This window comes from Corvus moneduloides, chromosome 24 (assembly GCF_009650955.1).
Source record: "Corvus moneduloides isolate bCorMon1 chromosome 24, bCorMon1.pri, whole genome shotgun sequence".
NCBI lineage: Eukaryota > Metazoa > Chordata > Aves > Passeriformes > Corvidae > Corvus > Corvus moneduloides.
The window spans coordinates 3,030,998-3,048,207 of record NC_045499.1 but is presented as its reverse complement, the minus strand read 5'-3'; the positions used below and the strand labels follow the sequence as shown (position 1 = coordinate 3,048,207).

The 17,210-nt window shown below is 51.4% G+C and overlaps 1 long non-coding RNA gene across 1 annotated transcript; it reads right to left on the bottom strand.

Moving 5' to 3' along the window:
* Positions 1-13,107: 13,107 nt before the first annotated feature.
* LOC116455464 lies at positions 13,108-14,278 on the bottom strand. Its single transcript, XR_004244392.1, has 2 exons — positions 14,134-14,278; positions 13,108-13,395 (listed from the first exon to the last, which is right to left on the bottom strand). It is a non-coding gene; the product is annotated as an uncharacterized LOC116455464 (long non-coding RNA).
* Positions 14,279-17,210: the final 2,932 nt, after the last annotated feature.

The window sequence follows — 17,210 nt, the reverse complement described above, 5'->3', positions numbered from 1 at the left end:
TCCGACAGGAATCTTAGTTAAAGAAGTTGATATTAAATAAGTCTTTACCAAGCTTTAAACACAAAAACCTGCTTATGCAGGGCTGCAGCCAAACCCCATTTCTGGTTATAATCCATGAGTCAATTCACTATTGTCAGTCTATGGATTGGATACAACTTGCCAAAAATAACTATCGAAGCAGGTCACCGTGAGAGATGAGTTTTTCCAGAGGCTGTGCTGATGCTCTTGTGGTATTTTGTGTTCATTGTGTGAATAACAGACTGTAAGTTCATCACAATTCAGGGCTAATTAAGCTGTCTTTTCACTGTGCTCCTAAATACTTTCCCACCTGACCCAGCTTGTGCCTTTTACTCTGAGCTGGTGGCCACAGCTTTACAAACACCCACTTTTAACAAGCTGTGCACTTGCTGGGTCCATGGGCTTTGTTCGGATCAGTTGAGTGGAAAAAGCAATTTAGCTTTGTATTTGCTGTCTGCTGCTCTGGCGTGCTGCAGCCAGGCTGACCTCCTCAAAACCCCCAGTGTGTTTAAAGTTGATCAATAATTTGGGATTAACCATCATGCTGATCTTTGTATTCTGAGCTAGATACAATTTAAATGTGTATTTTCCACCAACTTTGGACAGAAACTTGCAATGCAAAGAGCAGTGTTTGCATGGCAGTGCTCAAGCTTTATTCTGCCAGTGACATTTCCCTTTTGTCATCATTCCCTGTAGGAAATTCTGAATGAATGCAAGTTTACAGGTGCAGTTAACAAAGGACACAGACCAGTTTACCAGTGCACACTCCCAGTAACACACACCAAGTTCCCCAAATCCCATTGCTTTCTGTACTTCTAGCACTGGCTGAAATAAAAACTACATGAAGTAGTTTAGCTGCAGTGTTTCATAAATACGTCAGAGCCAAATCTCATGCACCAAATGTATTCAGTACCTGTGATCCTGGTTCTCATCAGTGCCCGTTTAGCATAATGTCATAATTTACAGCAAGAGACAAGAGATTTGGGGTTGTTGGGGGTTTTTTGGTTGGTTTTTTTTATGCAACAGCTCAAAAAACTGCGTGGAGTTATTGGCACAATAATGGGGGGATTTAAACAGCTCCTACAAACATATTGGATTTGAAAATTGAAACCAAAGGGAAGCTTATTTATTATAGTGACTTTGTAGAGGAAATTTCTTGTATCTCCTATAAAATTCAGCAAGGTTTATTGCAGGGCTTAGCAATGAGGATCCCTACTCCTGTGCATGTGTGTATTTGAAAACAGGTTGGGAATAAGAACTGAAGTTCCTTGCACCGTGACCCAGTTGCACAGGGGAGGTCCTGCTCTTGCAGGCTTTAGTAGCACATTTATAGCCCAGTGCAGGGTTCTCAGTGAGGTAAAATCTCACCACTGTCTGCTTGATCAGTGCAGCAAACAGGAACAGCTCATTCCCAGGTGAGAAACATTTTTCACACAGAGAAATAATTTTGGACACAGATCTCCCAACTGTTCATCTCAGTAAGCAATGAGAGAAGAAAATGATTGTATTGTCTTTATGCCTGAGACTTGGGAAAAGAAACAAAAAGTCACCCCCTCTCAGGCACTTTTACAGAGCACATTTTAAATCTCAGGTTGCATTCAGAAAGGTCTTTGAAATAGAGACTGAACTCATTGCTCTGTACCACAGGAGCCACCAGCTCGCTGAGGAAAATTTTATCAGTGTGTGTTCTGAAGTGGATTTGTCACAGATGGAAGGAGACAAAGCAGTGAGATATTTTTGTGCTCTATAAATTCATCTACCCACCGTGTGTGGGATTTTCAGGGGAGGGAAGAACACAAAGAGCAGCCCCTCTGCCCCAGAAATATGCAGGTGCCCCCAGCACCAGAGGAGCTTCCTGGAGCTGAGGGTACCTAAATTTTTCTTTCCAGCTGTTTGCAACAGCAGCATCCCAGGAGAGGAATGCACAATTCCATCTGCTCAGTTACAGCCACTTTAATTTATCTGTGTGGATGCCAAACTCCTTTTTGAGAGAGTAAATGCTTTATTTAAACATACGCAGTGCCACTTGCTCCTACAGAGCAAAATAAAGATGAAAATATCCTTTGCACCCTTTCAAGTTAACTGGAGTTGCTGCAGTGCTGTGTGTGAGTGCCTTGGGCAGCAGGGCATCCCACAGCATTCCCCAGGCTGCCACACAAGGCTGCCTTTTGTCTTGGCTTTGAGTCATCCATTGATTTCCAGCAGGGAATCAGCCTCCTGAAACCACAGGACAGAGTAAATTCTGTGTTCTGGGACATCCAGCTCAACCTGTGCAGAGGGAAGAGGATAACTTGGATCAAGCAGTAGGACTGATGTATGGGAAGGTGGAGTTGATGTTCCTCAGGAATCGCCAGTCTGAGGACTTGGTCTGACAGAACAACACTCCAGGGAACTTTTTAAGGTGGGTTCTGCCCTCTGAGGGCCCTGTCCCAGCTGGTTTTGAGCACACAGAAGTCATGGACTTAAAAATATTACAAAGAATCACAGAATAGAATCACAGACTGGTTTGGGCTGGAAGGGACCTTAAACACACCAACAACTTCAAGAATGACAGAAAACAACATTCCAAATTGTATCATGCCTTAGATTACAACATTCTATGCTTATGTTTATTGACTATGTTTATTTTTATTTAGAAAATAATTCACTTGCTGTGTTTGACTGAGCCAAAGGAGCATTAATTTATCTGTTCTCTGTGTAGGAGCTACTTTAGTGGCATCTGGTCAACATGCAGTGAGAAGGCTGCACTGACTGCTGTTTGTATTTGGAAGCAATTAATTTAGTAAATTTATTAAATTTTCATTCCTCATAAATTTCCAGACAATATTCCCTGTTTGTCCATTTTTCCTCAGATTCTGTGGGTAACTTTAACAAAAAGGGAATTCCCTAAACTTGTTTTGTTTGGCACTTGCTGCACTTACAGGTCCTGCAAGCAAAGAGCTTTTCAAGACACAGAACCATTTTCTTTTTGATGTGATCCATTTCCCCACTCTCCAGAATCATAGAATCATGGAATCCCAGACTGGTTTGGGTTGGAAGGAACCTTAAAGGTCATCTCATTCCACCCCCTGCCATGGGCAGGGACACCTTCCACTATCCCAGGCTGCTCCAAGCCCCATCCAGCCTGGCCTTGGGCACTGCCAGGGATCCAGGGGCAGCCACAGCTGCTCTGGGCACCCTGTGCCAGGGCCTCACCACCCTCACAGGGAACAATTCTTTCCCAATATCCCATCCAGCCCTGCCCTCTGGCACTGGGAAGCCATTCCCTGTGTCCTGTCCCTCCATCCCTTGTCCCCAGTCCCTCTCCAGCTCTCCTGGAGCCTCTTTAGGCACTGGAAGGGGCTCTGAGGTCTCTCTGGATCCTTCTCCTCTCCAAGCTGAACACCCCCAGCTCTCCCAGCCTGGCTCCAGAGCAGAGGGGCTCCAGCCCTGGGATGAGTTGATCCCGGTGCTCCAGCAGGGAATGCTGCTCCTGCTCTGCTCTCAGACAGCTCTGGAGCTCTGCAGGAGAAACTCCTGAGCACAGACTGAGCTGAACCCGCCCGTGCCGACCTTTGGAACCAAATGGCTCCTGTGAGGCCGGAGTGGGTTTGTGTGACAGACCCTCGAGTGCAGGCAGTGCTCTGGGGACGTCACCAGTGTGCAGTGGCCACTGGGATCAGGGCTGCTCCAGCCTGGCAGTGCAAAGCCAGCTGTGAACAGACTCAGGCAGGCAATTCCACGTGGATCCCGTGCTCCAAAGCGCTCCCGTGCTGCCATTCAGGGCTGTCCACAGGCCTGCAAAATGTCATCTTATCTTCCTGCCTCCTTCCCTCTGCCCTCACGAATGAGGCACTCTCCCTGCTTCCCTCAATGAAGGCTTTGTCTTGGTCTTCTACATTCAGCACAAAGTTTTGGATGATCAGAACGAAAAATGCTGAGTTTTCTCCTCAGGCTGCCAGCACAGGAATATTGCTGACTGGGGACGGAGCTGACATATGGAAAGCACTTGGATAAAGCCATCAGATTCCTCCTCCATGTGTGTCCCACCAAGAATGCTCTATAAATGTTATTTACAATGATTATTTATAATCTTTACAAAGATTATTCTGATATTCTGTGGAAGACTTGAGGACTTTTCTGTGTCCTTTTGGATGCTCGAGTCTGCTGTATTGCATACAAAGTGCAGTTAACTGCTCAGCTCTGTCCTTGGTGACTCAGAGAAACTCAGGGAGAGAAACATTTACTCAAGGGGCTCCTCAGATGGGATTTTCCTCTTAATTTGTCTCAAAAGCAATTCCTGATAATAAGATAAATAACATGGGGGACTGTTTCCAGTCTACATTGATGTGCTGAGATGTTTCATTTCCTGTGAATATGAGACATAGAGATAATAAACACAGTGGTAAGAGGCTTTTTTTTAAACTTTCAGTCTGGGGGAAAAAAAGAACCTTTTGATGATAAATAATTGAAATGAAAACTCACTTATAAATCCACTAAATGAAGGGTCACTGTAAGAAGAAACAAGGGCTGTCTCAGCAATGGTTGTGTGTGTGTCTGATGTATTTTTATAAGATGAGGGAACTGTTTCTAGCAGAATACAAAGATTCTTTTCCATGAAAAGAGGAGGGAAGCACTGGGGGCAGCAGAGGCATCCTTAGCACAGCAGGTGTCAGGATCCCTAAATGATGAGAACATGGGAATAGATGGAAAAACAGTGTTTGGGCAGTGGTTGGCTAGAAACAGATTATGAGATGGCTGATATATGGGAGAAAAATCTCAAAAGAGGGAGGACAGGGCACAGGAGGAGCTTTAGACCTGCGGAAACTTCTCCTATTTCCCGATTATCTCCAGCCTAATTGCAGAATGAATCATTTCTTCCATGCCTCTGTCCTGCCCAGATGTGGCTGCAGATGGCACAGTCTCTGCCAAAAGAGAGCTTGGAAATGCACAGCAGGACTGGGACCAGCTTGGTTCAACTTCCAGTGACACTTCTAAACAAATAAAAGAATGCTACGCTTCTCTTTTCTTCCCACACCTTCTCCCCTCAGCTGGAATTCAGGGCTCTCCTGAAGAAAAGTGTTCTCACCCATCATCCCAGCCCCTCACAGTAGTTGAACAGGGAACAAGAATCATCTGCACTACCAGAGATCTAGGAAATATTTTCTAAATTGTATCACAGTAGAACAAAAAGCTTCCTTGAGCTGTAGGGTCTAGGAGAAAGGAGGTTATATATGGCATTAATTTTCTATTCTCTAATTGAAACCATTGTCTGACTTTGCCACAGCCGTGGTCTTCTAATGGTTGGGAGTAATTTGCTCAGATTAATGCTCTCTGTTCAATCCATTTAATGTGACTTAATTTCATAACACTACAGGCTTTATCAGTAGTCAAAGTAACCCCTGCAAAACCCCAGCAGGCAAAAATGCCTGTCGAGTTTAGCTGTTGAGGCTGGATGGTGCTGCTTGGTGAAAAATGAAGGAATTGTTTGGAGGGAAAGGACCATCAGAAAACCACTGGGTCTGCCCGAATTCTTTGTCTTTCATCAGATGTGTTCTTGGGTCACAGCTCGGCTTTATCTTCACATTTATCACAATGTGGGGTTTGTGTCTGTGGCAATTTGGGAGCTCTGTCCGACTCCCCCAAGCCAGCATTGCACAGATCATAAACCAGTGACCCAGCAAAAATCCTCACTCGTTCTTTATGGGGTTGAATTTGAGATACCACCGACTGCAGAGATAAAGGCTCCGATATTTTCATTTCAGCTTCATTTTGAAAGTGCCAGCCACACATGACCATAAAAGCTGTTGTGTTGGTTGGGTTTTTCCTCCTCTGGTTGTTCTCATCAGCTTTCTCTCCACAGCACATTTGGGAATATTCACTGGGATATCTTCTCTCCCTGAGATGTTGGAGCATCCCAGTTCTGCCCCAGAACACCAGCAAGAGCTCTCAGACCGTCACTGTCCTGCTTTTGACACCCAGTCTGCTCATTCTGAATGCTAAAGTACCCTTTGATTTGGTCTAATATTACCTCACGTGGCATTCAAGACTGTTTTGGCCCCCTTTTTCCTGAGGCTCATCACAGGAAGCACCATTCAATGCCTTAATTCAGGAGAGGAGGTTTTTGGAATTGTGAACATGTTAAACATGTTAGTACTGTAAAAGACTTCCAGAAAATACCATTTTGCAGCCAGAATCTACTATTCTGCCTTGTCACCCCCAAAAAAAATCACCCCAAAGTAGTTGTAAAGCAACTGCTCCCAGCATTTCCAGGTTTTCACCCAGTTTTAGTGGTCATTGCTTAGGGTTGATGGCTTTGCCAGGAGTTTCTGGCTGAGATACTACTCTGATTGAGGGCCTGTGGTTTAGTGATCACAGTATTCCATGCGGGATTCACAGCCCATGTTTAGCATTTTGGGATTTGCTAGAGTAAACGATGAACTCCTGAAAGACACAACTCTGGAACTCTAACCCTTAAGAAAGGTTCGTAATCGTCTTCCCTCACTGTTGCTGCCTGTTTTGAGCTTCCCCCCCCCTCCCAAAGACATGTGCTCTGAGCTCCTTTGTTCCAAGCGCGGGCAAAGCCAAATGTAACTCAGACTCTTCAGCAGTGTCTGATTGGCCGCTCGCCCCGGGTCCGCCCCCAGTCCTCCCCTTTCCCCTTCTCCTAATAAAAGATGGTCGAGGGGAGGCAAACGCCCTCTCTCAGCTCAGCTACTTTCCTGTTAACATCTCTGGTTGTCTGTCTCATTTGAAGGCTTCTAACTGCAGGGAATTGAGCGAGCAGGGAGCTATATTTCTCCCTCTTTGCTTCTGCTGATGGTATTTGCTCTGCAGCTGATTCAGGTACCGATTTAAAGCTACTAAAGTGCTAGATTGCCCGTGCTACCTCTCAAGGCTGCTCGAGGCTTCCTAAGGCATTGAAATATAAGCGCTAGCCGGTATAAAGCTGAAAAGATACCCTTCCACACCTCACTGTCCAGGGTTCATCTCTCTGTGATCTTGATTCAGGGCATGGTTTTGATGGTGTCATTCCACGCACTCAGACTTCCCAGGAAATTGCTGTGGTGTTGGAGAAAGCCATGAGGAAATACATCCTCATGGGCAGAGAGTGATGGGATGATGGGGAATGGTTTTAAACTAAAGGAGTAGAGGTTTAGATGGGATATTGGGAAGGAATCCTTCCCTGTGAGGGTGGGGAGGCCCTGGCACAGGGTGCCCAGAGCAGCTGTGGCTGCCCCTGGATCCCTGGCAGTGCCCAAGGCCAGGCTGGATGGGGCTTGGAGCAGCCTGGGACAGTGGGAGGTGTCCCTGCCCTTGGCACTGGAGGAGCTTTAAGGTCCCTTCCAACCCAAATCGTTCTGGGATTCCAGGACATCACAGATGGACAGGGCTTGGAGCAGCCTGGGATAGTGAAAGGGTCTCTGCCATGGCAGGGGGTGGAACTGGATGAGCTTTGAGGTCCTTTCCAACCCAAACCATTCCAGGATTCCCTGGTTTCTGTGGTTCCATACACTGCAGAGCCAGGTAAGAGTGAGAGCACAAACACATGAGCCTCAAATGGGGCTGGGTAGCAGCTCAAGGGTTTGTGGTGGTTACTCACCCACAGGGACCCACAGAAAGCTTTGAAATTGTAAAAATCTCAATGATTTTGAAAGAAAACTTGAGTAATTGGCATTTCAGGCTAGAAGAGCCTTTCCTATCTCCTGATATTGCCCTTCCTCCTTCAGCAGCCACATTCCAGTAACTCAATACACACTACAGTTTATTGGATCCCCTTTAGGTCAGGGAGCACAAAGCACTCAAAACTGAACCTTGATGGAGCCTGGGGTGAGTTTTTCCTTGGATAAGGGCTGTGGCAAACACGTTCCTCTTTGTGACCAGGATTTCTCCTGCCCACCCACTGAGAATGACCCAGCCTGAAGGTGCTTGGGAAAGGGGAGGCTGAGACCACCCAGCAGTGGCTGCAGCAGCCTCGGGTCAGCCTGGGTGGCCCATTTGATCCTCCTCAGCTTTTCTTCTGCCCTTTCTGATCCTTCCCAGTATGGACCAGTGCACATTTGTGGTCCTGCAGGGAAGGGAGAGCCCTGTGTGCTGGGGAGGGCAGGCGGGGCTGGACTGCTCCGAGCTGTGTCATCAGGGACAAACACGGACAGAGAGGGAAGGAAGAACCTCTGATGGAATAAGAGGTGGATTTCTGAGCAGAAGTAGCTTTTTGGAGAGGGTGTGGATGCAGTGGGTCTGAGTTCACTCAGCCCAACCCACTGGTGATGATTTCCTTATGCTCATTATTTCTTAAGGAGAAGAAAAGGGGTTGTATTACAAGAAGACCAAAATGTTTATGGTAAATTTCCTAAGCATCCAAGATGGTGCAAGCAAGAAACATATTTTAAAAACCCACACCATGTAAAACATCAAAACCCCACCAAGCTCAAATCAAACACAAAGGAAGAGATGCAGAGCCTCATCTACAACTGACAGCAAATTCAAAATGCATTGTCTGACACATCCCTGGGATGGCCACTCACCTCTGTTAGAAAATCTCTTTTATTTTCTGTTTAGTCTGTGTGTTATTTAGAGCTTATTTAATGTATTTCCTCTCTGCACTAACTTGTGATTTTTATAGCACAGATTTCTCACAAAATCTGGGCAGAAGTGCTGTCACAGTAACCCTGTGAGACAGGCAGTGTGGTGGAAGAAATATTTATAGAGAGTTAGTGGACAACTCCAAAGTCAGTGCAGTGTGACACAAACCCTCCAAGGTCTTCACTTCTTCCTCCACAACTTTGTGTCAGCAGCAAAAGGAGAAGCTGCTTTGTAATGACAAACAAGAATCTCCTAACACTGAGATCTTAGAACTTGCCGTGCCTTGTCTCTTTAAGGTAAAGGTTGAAGTAACTTGGCTTTCACCTAGGAGTGTGTATTTTTAATTTAATTACATTTTTCAGACTGTGCTTTTGATTTAATTAAAGAGATGTCCATCTGGCACTCGTCCTGCAGAGCCTTAGTGCTGATATCCATTAGAAATGGAAAGAAGAGAATCTCTGCAGAGGAGATCCCACGTTGGACAACCACAGGGACACCTGCTTTAGGATGGAGCCAGGTGTCTTTAGGGTACCCTGAGGAGATGAGGTGCAGCTGGCAGCCTGCAGAGCAGCATGAAGGAAACAGCTTTTTTGGGGAGATGGGGAACACCTGACACCTGGCTGGGACCTCACAGCACCTGAGGTCCCTTCCCGCCCTCAGAGCTCTGGCATCCCTCAGTCACAGCTCCACTGCTGCTCTGGGAGACCTGGAATTCCCTCTTTCTGCGCTTCCTTACCCTTCCCAGCGTCTCCCACTGGATCCCAGACTGGGTGTCCTGAGCCAGTGCTTCCTCCTGGCTTCCCACCTGATTTCTCAAAGGCATCTCCATCCTCTGGGCATTTCTCTTGGAATTGCTTAAAAACCAGCCCAGGCTTTCCCCTCCTCTTCTGAATTCTCACTCAGGTCCGTCTTTTCTCTGTGTCTCTGCACAGCCCTGGGAGGGGGAGATGCTGCCCCGGGTCTCCACAGGGCAGCTCCTCAGCCTCACAGATTTCTTCCCCAGTTCATTTCCCCTCACCCTCCCTTCCTCCTTTTCCTTCTTTTCTTCACTTCCCACCTGCTTTTTTCCCCTCTTCCCTTCCTCTCCCCACCTAATTTCTTCTTACTTCTCTCCTTGTTCCCTTCCCCATCTCACCCTCATTTTTCCTGCCATCCTTTCTTTTCTCTCCTTTCCCCTCACACTTGCACCCAGTTTCTCCTGCTCCCTCTTCCTCCCCATGCTAAAAATTCACCTTCCCTTGTCCCATCACTCTTCTTGTTTTCTTTCTCCCTCCCCTTTCCTCCCTTTCTGCCAGCCCTCCCTTTAAGTACCAACTCAGATGAGCACCAGCTAAATCCTGCCCCAGAACACCCAAGACATCCTCAAACCCCACCTAAAACAACTCTGAGACAGCAAAGCCAGGCGGGGTAGGCAGCTTTGGTAGTTTTGCAGGGTAAGCCTCTGAGCACCAATTTGGAAGAGAAGCAACGTGACCTGAAGTGTTCATTTCAGTGATATTTTTCCAAGGAAGCATGCAAACATAGAAAGGGGAGCAAACAGGAAAGGAAAGAGCAAGGAGTGTTTGAGAGGAGAAATACCAAGTGCCATCAGCATTTACACTGTTACAAGCTGAAGGAATCACAGAATCCTGGAATGGTTTGTGTTGGAAGGGAGGTTAAAAATCATCCAGTTCCACCCCCTGCCATGGGCAGGGATGCCTTCCACGATCCCAGGTTGCTCCGAGCCCCGTCCAACCTGGCCTTGGACACTTCTGATTGGTAGCTTCAGTCTTTTACTAACACAGATTTTCTGCACGAGGCATAGCAGGGATGCCCCCGGGATCAGCACTGCTGATTACTGGGAGTGCCTCTTACGGAAACTTCTCCTGGTTTGAGTACACGTGGGTGGCTGCGAAGGAGCCTCTTACTGTGAATTTGTCTTCTCGGTGAAGTAAAGAAATTCAGCCAAATTAAATTTAATAAAAAAATAGATTTTATTCCGCGGCCGAAAGATCGGTCACACAGAAAGCCACGATCGAGAAAAGCAGCCCCGAGCCCGAGATCGGAGCTGGGTGAACACGCATAGATCTGATGAGCTCCGAAGTTCACGGGTGCTGCTTCGGCTGGTTCCTTCTTATACAGTTCCTGGGCAGAGTCCGAATTAATTCCATTCTTTTCCTGAAGCTGGACTGCACAAAGCCTTTCCTGGGTCTGATGAATTGTCCATCCTGGATGATGAATGGTCCATCTCTGGTTCCTGGAACAGTTATTTTTAGTTCCCGGAATGTTCAATTCCTTATCAGCTGAGATGTAGATATCAGAAGATAGTGATCAAGTCATCATAGTGTGAATGTCCCGGTGATAAGATCCAACCCCACCCGGGGTGGAATCCTCACCTATTGATTACATCTATGCTGAAAGGACTTCCTTTTCAGCTGCTCCAGTGTTGTGAAATTTTCCTCTCAGACAGGTCGCTGGGGGGGATTTTGAAACTCTGTCTCTGCATCGTTTTATTACATTTCAGTTTTATATACAACAGCACGAATTACATACTTTATTTATAACATCGGGATCATCAACCCTTTTCCCCCCGTGACAGACATGCCGTTCGGGCACACTTCCCGGGGTGCGTGTGAGCTGCGGAAGCGTCGGAAGGTGTAAAATGGGGAGTTTTCGGTCAACTTCGACGCTGAGCGCTGCGACCCCCGGGCCGGGCTCCGCGCGCTCTCCCGTGGCCGGAGCCGGCGCTGCAGCGCCCCCGCCCGCTGCTGCTCCTCGGGGGGCTCGGCCGGGCTCCGCCGTGTCCCGGCGGCAGCGGAGGGGGCGCGGTGACCGCTGCGTGTCCCGCGGTGTCCCCCGGTGTTCCGCGGCGTCCCGCAGTGTCCCGCAGTGTCCCCCAGTGTCCCCCGGTGTCCCGCAGTGTCCCTCGGTGTCCCGCGGTGTCCCTCGGTGTCCCTCAGCGTCCCGCAGTGTCCCTCGGTGTCCCGCAGTGTCCCCCGGTGTCCCGCAGTGTCCCCCGGTGTCCCGCGGTGTCCCTCGGTGTCCCTCAGCGTCCCGCAGTGTCCCTCAGTGTCCCTCGGTGTCCCGCAGTGTCCCCCGGTGTCCCGCAGTGTCCCTCGGTGTCCCTCGGTGTCCCCCGGTGTCCCGCAGTGTCCCGCGGTGTCCCCCGGTGTCCCTCGGTGTCCCGCAGTGTCCCTCGGTGTCCCCCAGTGTCCCGCAGTGTCCCCCGGTGTCCCTCGGTGTCCCGCAGTGTCCCGCGGTGTCCCCCGGTGTCCCCCGGTGTCCCGCAGTGTCCCTCGGTGTCCCTCGGTGTCCCCCGGTGTCCCGCAGTGTCCCGCGGTGTCCCCCGGTGTCCTGCAGTGTCCCGCGGTGTCCCTCAGTGTCCCCCGGTGTCCCCCGGTGTCCCGCAGTGTCCCGCAGTGTCCCCCGGTGTCCTGCAGTGTCCCCCGGTGTCCCTCGGTGTCCCTCGGTGTCCCGCAGTGTCCCCCGGTATCCCCCGGTATCCCCCGGTATCCCCCGGTATCCCCCGGTGTCCCCGGGGCCGCAGCTCTCGCTGCCGGCGGCCGCGCTCTGCCTCCCTCTGGTGGCTGGCGGCGGTGGTGCAGCCCCGCCCGGCCGTACTGACCCTTGTTCACCGTTACCGGCGGTTCCTCGCCCTCGTTTGCCCTGATCTGCACTTTTTTACACTTATTGGACCCTGGTCACGCTCTTTACCCGGATGTTTTAGGAGGAACCAGCCCAGGGCCTGCGGCGCTGCCCACGTGCAGCGCTAGGACACCGTGCTCATCGAAGGCAGGCTGGGTGTCCGTCCCTCGGTGTCCCCCGGGGTGGCAGCCGAGGGTAGAGGCAGGAGGAGCAGCGCTCTGCACCTCACATTCCTCTCCTGATTAAAGCTTGGTGGAGGGGGAATGTCCCAAAGGGTTTTACAGGCGTCTGGACAAGGGTCAGACAATGAGAACATTTGACAGGGTGCCCAAATCTGCTGATCTTGGATACTCTCAAAGCCTCCCTCGTGCTGTGGGCAGTGGGGAAGGTGCGGGGAGGGCGCTTGGGCATTCTCACGATGCCCCCACAGCCTTCAACCCAGCCAGGCTGCCCCCAAAACGCCACAGTTTAAACAGCACCAGTTTCCTCTGAAAGCACGGTCCCACCAGGATGCCCCAGCAAATCCTGGGTAGAGGCACCAAACACACTTTGGAGACTCTCGGCACTCAGAGCTGTGCTTTAAAAAGGGCTCTGCTGCCTTCAGCAAGGAACCTGTCTCGCTCCCCAGGGAGCATGGGGCACTGGGGGCTTATCCTGGGTTTGCCAGTCCCAGGGATGCTCTGACAACCTGGCTGGGAACCACCTCAGCTACCCAAAACCACTGAAGTGCCTTTGGAAATTTTACTCCCCTGCCTTTCCAGTTCTTTTGCAGAAAATCCCATGCCTGGGAATTCTGCAGGGTTCCCAGGCAGCTGCTCTGGTGCTCAGTTACACATTTAAAACTGTCAACAAACAATTTCGTGCACAAGGGAAAAAACAAATACCAAAGAAATGCACCAATGTGTGAACTTCTCCTTTCTGTAATTACAGACAAATCCTTACGTAATCATTGCAGCACACATTGCAGCCATGTGGAAATAACACGGTTGTTATCTTCACAAAATCGGTTTGGTGAGGAAACACAAGCAAAGCTTTATGTCTTTTATTAAAGCAAATCAACTGCAAATACCAACAAATACAATAAATACTTCAATACTTTAAAATACGGGATAATAAACCAGAGAAGTGTTTTTGGCAGCAGTCAGAGGGGGAAGTGTTTGTCCTTGTAATGGATACACCGTCTGGAAACTGGATACAGGAAAATTACCTTGTAGAGAGATTGCTGGATCCACAAAATACAGAGAGTCATTAAGGTTGGAAAAGCCCTCTGAGATCATTGAGTCCAATCATCCCCCAGCACCGCCAAGGCCACCACTAACCCACGTCCCCAGGTGCCAAATCCACACGGCTTTTAAACCCCTCCAGGGATGGTGACTCCTGCGCCAGGGCTGCACAGCCCTTTCCATGGAGAAATTTTCCCTAATATCCAACCTAACCCCCCCAGGTGCAGCCTGAGGCTGTTTCATCCTGTCACTTGTTCCCTGGCAGCAGAGCCCTCCAGCCCCGGAGGTCCCCAGCTGGATTCCTCCCCTTCCCGTTCTCTCTGTGGGTTTTGGAGCAGCTCTTTTCCCTCGCGTTTGCCCCAGGACGGAGCCAACACCCGAGAGCCCCTCTGTCCTCGCTTTGTCCCGGGCCAGGGTGTGAGGGAGGTGACACACACTGAGGGGCCCAGCGACCGACGCGCGTCCCTGCCGGGCTCCGGCCGTGACCGGGGACAGAGGAGCCCCCGGTGGGGGTTGTGGGGAGCACCAGGTGCGGGCAGGGAGGCTGAGGTACCTCCCTGTGCACGGATGGCTGATGATGGTGCTGCCGGCAGCGGGGCCAGCGTGAGTCAAGGCAGCAGCGGAACGGCCGAACAGCGCCGCGCTGCCATTACACCGAGGGAGAAGAGATGGGGACAGGGTGGGACGGGCGCTGGGGGCTCACCGTGGGGGGCGGAGAGGGCCGGGCGCGCTGTCGGGGCCCGAGGGTGTCCGGGGAAAGCGGCGGAGCGGAGCGACGCCATGCGGGACCCACGCGAGGCTCAGGGGCACTTCCGGGTTCGTGGGACAGGACGGTGTCCCCGCAGGGTCAGAAAGCAGCGGAGCCTGGAGTCACGTGCTCGCGTGTTCTTTCCCGGAGCATGCCGGGAACTGCAGTCTTTCGTCTCCAGGCTGCCGGGTGGCCCGGCGGGGTTTGCACTGCATGCCGGGAGTTGTAGTTTTGCTGCATGAGCAAAGACCGCATGCGCACTAGGGCTCAGCCCCCCCCCCCTCCCCGCGCGCTCGCTGGCGCCGCCTAGCGCCCACAGTGGGCACGCGGGGACCACCGGCCGCCTCAGCGCCCGCGGCGGCGCCATCTTGGCTCGAGGCGGGGGCTGTGAAGGGGGAATCGCCGGGAAAAGGGGTTAAAATGTGGAGCCACTCTGCTCTGGAGCCAGGCTGGGAATGTTCAGCTGCAGAAGAGAAGGCTTTGGGAACAGCTGAGAGCCTAAAGAGGCTCCAAGAGAGCTGGAGAAGGATCTTGGACAAGGGATGGAGTGACAGGACAAGGGGGAATGGCTTCCCACTGCCAGAGGGCAGGGTTAGATGGGATATGGGGAAGGAATCCTTCCCTGTGAGGATTTCGAGGCCCTGGCACAGGGTGCCCAGAGCAGCTGTGGCTGCCCCTGGATCCCTGGCAGTGTCCAAAGCCAGGTTGGACGGGGCTTGGAGCAGCCTGGGATATTAGAAGGTGTCCCTGCCCATGGCAGCGAGTGGAACTGGATGAACTTAAGGTCTCTTTCCACCCAAACCATTCTGGGATTCAATAAAAAGGATAAAAAAGCCACTCCGATTACACACAAAAATTATTCTTTTAAATTTATTTCATTTATTAAGTTATTCTACATGGACAAACACCACTTGATGAGGTGTTGGCACTCTGGGGAGAGAAACCAGCAACCACCGGTCAGTCAGAGCAGGCTCCTGTCCACCCTGTCCCACCGTCCGCAGCGTCCGAGCTGTGCCCAACCCTCCCGATCCACCCTCTGGTTGGGAGGCGAGCAGGACGGCAGGACACGTGCCACCTCCTCCAGCCAGCCACGGGATGCTCCAGATGATCCAGAGCTCCCTGTGAGCTGCCGCCTCCCAAAGCCCATTATCCCCCCCATGTCCCCGTGCCGGGTACCCACCCAGAGAGATGCGCCGTCGGAAGAAGAGCTGTCCCCGGATGATGTCCTCATCCTGCTCGAAGGGGACGTCCCCACAGACCATGTTGTAGAGCAGGACGCCCAGGGACCAGATGGTGGCTGAGTGGCCGTGGTAGCGGTGGAAGCGGATCCACTCCGGTGGGCTGTACACCCGGTGTTTCTGCGGGATACAGGAGCTCCTGGGGTGGATGCTGCCACTCCAGACCCTTGCCTGGGCATCCCTGGGCATGCAGGAGTTGCCCCGGGGCACATGACAGGACCCACTGCCTTCTGTCTTTCCTCTGGGTCTTGGTTGCAAACTCTGGGGTGTGAAATGAAGCTCACAGTGCTGGGAAAGGGCAATGCAACCTGGGGAAGGCCTGGACTTCCCATGCAAGGAAAAAACCCACCCACGAGTGGAGAAAAACCTGTGTTTATCCTCCCTTTCACTGGCCAAAAACCCCCAGTCATAAGCCAGGGCAAACAAGGGGAGAAGAGCAGCCCAAGCCTTTTTTGCTTGCAAATGAAACCGGACAGAGCCCAGGTTCTGAACCCACCTCTGCTGCCCCTTCAAGGGGGTTTTTGTCACGCTGGCTCCAACTCCAGCCCCCGCCAGAGCCAGTGTGGGTGACAGAGGCTGTCAGCAGAGCCAGGAGCTCCCGTTCCACAACATCCATCGCTTGCCAAACAGCAACTTGGCAGTGGATGAAGAATTAATCCCATTGCCCCCAGCCAAGGGGGAACTTCCAGAGCCTGGTGGCCTCACCTGCACTTTGGGTGTAGAGGAATGTGCCACAAGTGAATTCAACCACAGAATTATTTAGGTTGGAAAAGACCCCTGGGATCATCCAGTCCAGCCTTTGACTGTTCCCCACCTTGACAACTAGACCAGAGCACTGAACTGAGGCCAGTCCTTTCCTGAACACAAAGCTCGCCTTGCCCGCGGCGAGGTCGACCAAGCCCTAGGGGAGAAGAAGCCTTTCGGGATACGGGAGGGCTGGAAGCACTTTTTAAAAGGAAGAAATACTCAAAATGAGGGGAATTTCTGCAAACCCGCCCGTTCGGGGAGGCTGGGACTGACAGCAGAGGGCGGCACGGGCTCGTCGCGGCGCCTCAGCAGCGGCACCGGCACCTGCCGGCTTTCCGTGACCCAGCGCTTTTTGCTCTTCCCCTCTCCATCACCTGCTCCCAGGGCACAGGGAGATATTTCGGGGGGCAGGGCGAGCCCTGGGTCTCTGACAACGAGCCCAGCATCTCCAGCAGCTTTCGATTCTGAACGAGAATGAAACTCGAGAGAGAAGAATCAGTTCCCTTTCCCATCCCGAAGCTGAAGCGGAGAAAAGAAACTTCAGAGCTGGCAAAAATAGCAGATTTTAGGGTACGGAGCTGCAGGGAGAGCACTGCCCTCCGGGTCAGAGGGGCTGTGTTGGACTAGCAGAGTTTCCAGGAAGGAGCTGGGTGGAGGCGCCGCTCCTTCCACCCGGAGGTCAAAACCTCTGGGATATTTATCATATATAAGACATCCAACAACGTTATCACAAATCCCCTCATCCCGTAACACGGCTGCAAACTCTGGGAAATGGAAGCCATCCCCCGCGGGAGCTGAGCGCGGACAGCCCGTCCATCTGTCCGAGAGTCACTTTCAGCATCTGTGAATCCCTGCAGAGCTTCTTCGGATCCTGCTGTCCCCTCCTTGCAGGCGGGCTGGGCTGCCTTTGCTGTTCCTCCCCAGCCTGAGGGCTGGATCCTTCCTGGAGTTTTCCCTCCCGCTTTTCCATGGCAATTCACACATCATCTTCTCCTGCTTCACGTATTGGTTTTATCAAGGTTTTTTTTGGAAACACCCTGCTGGAGC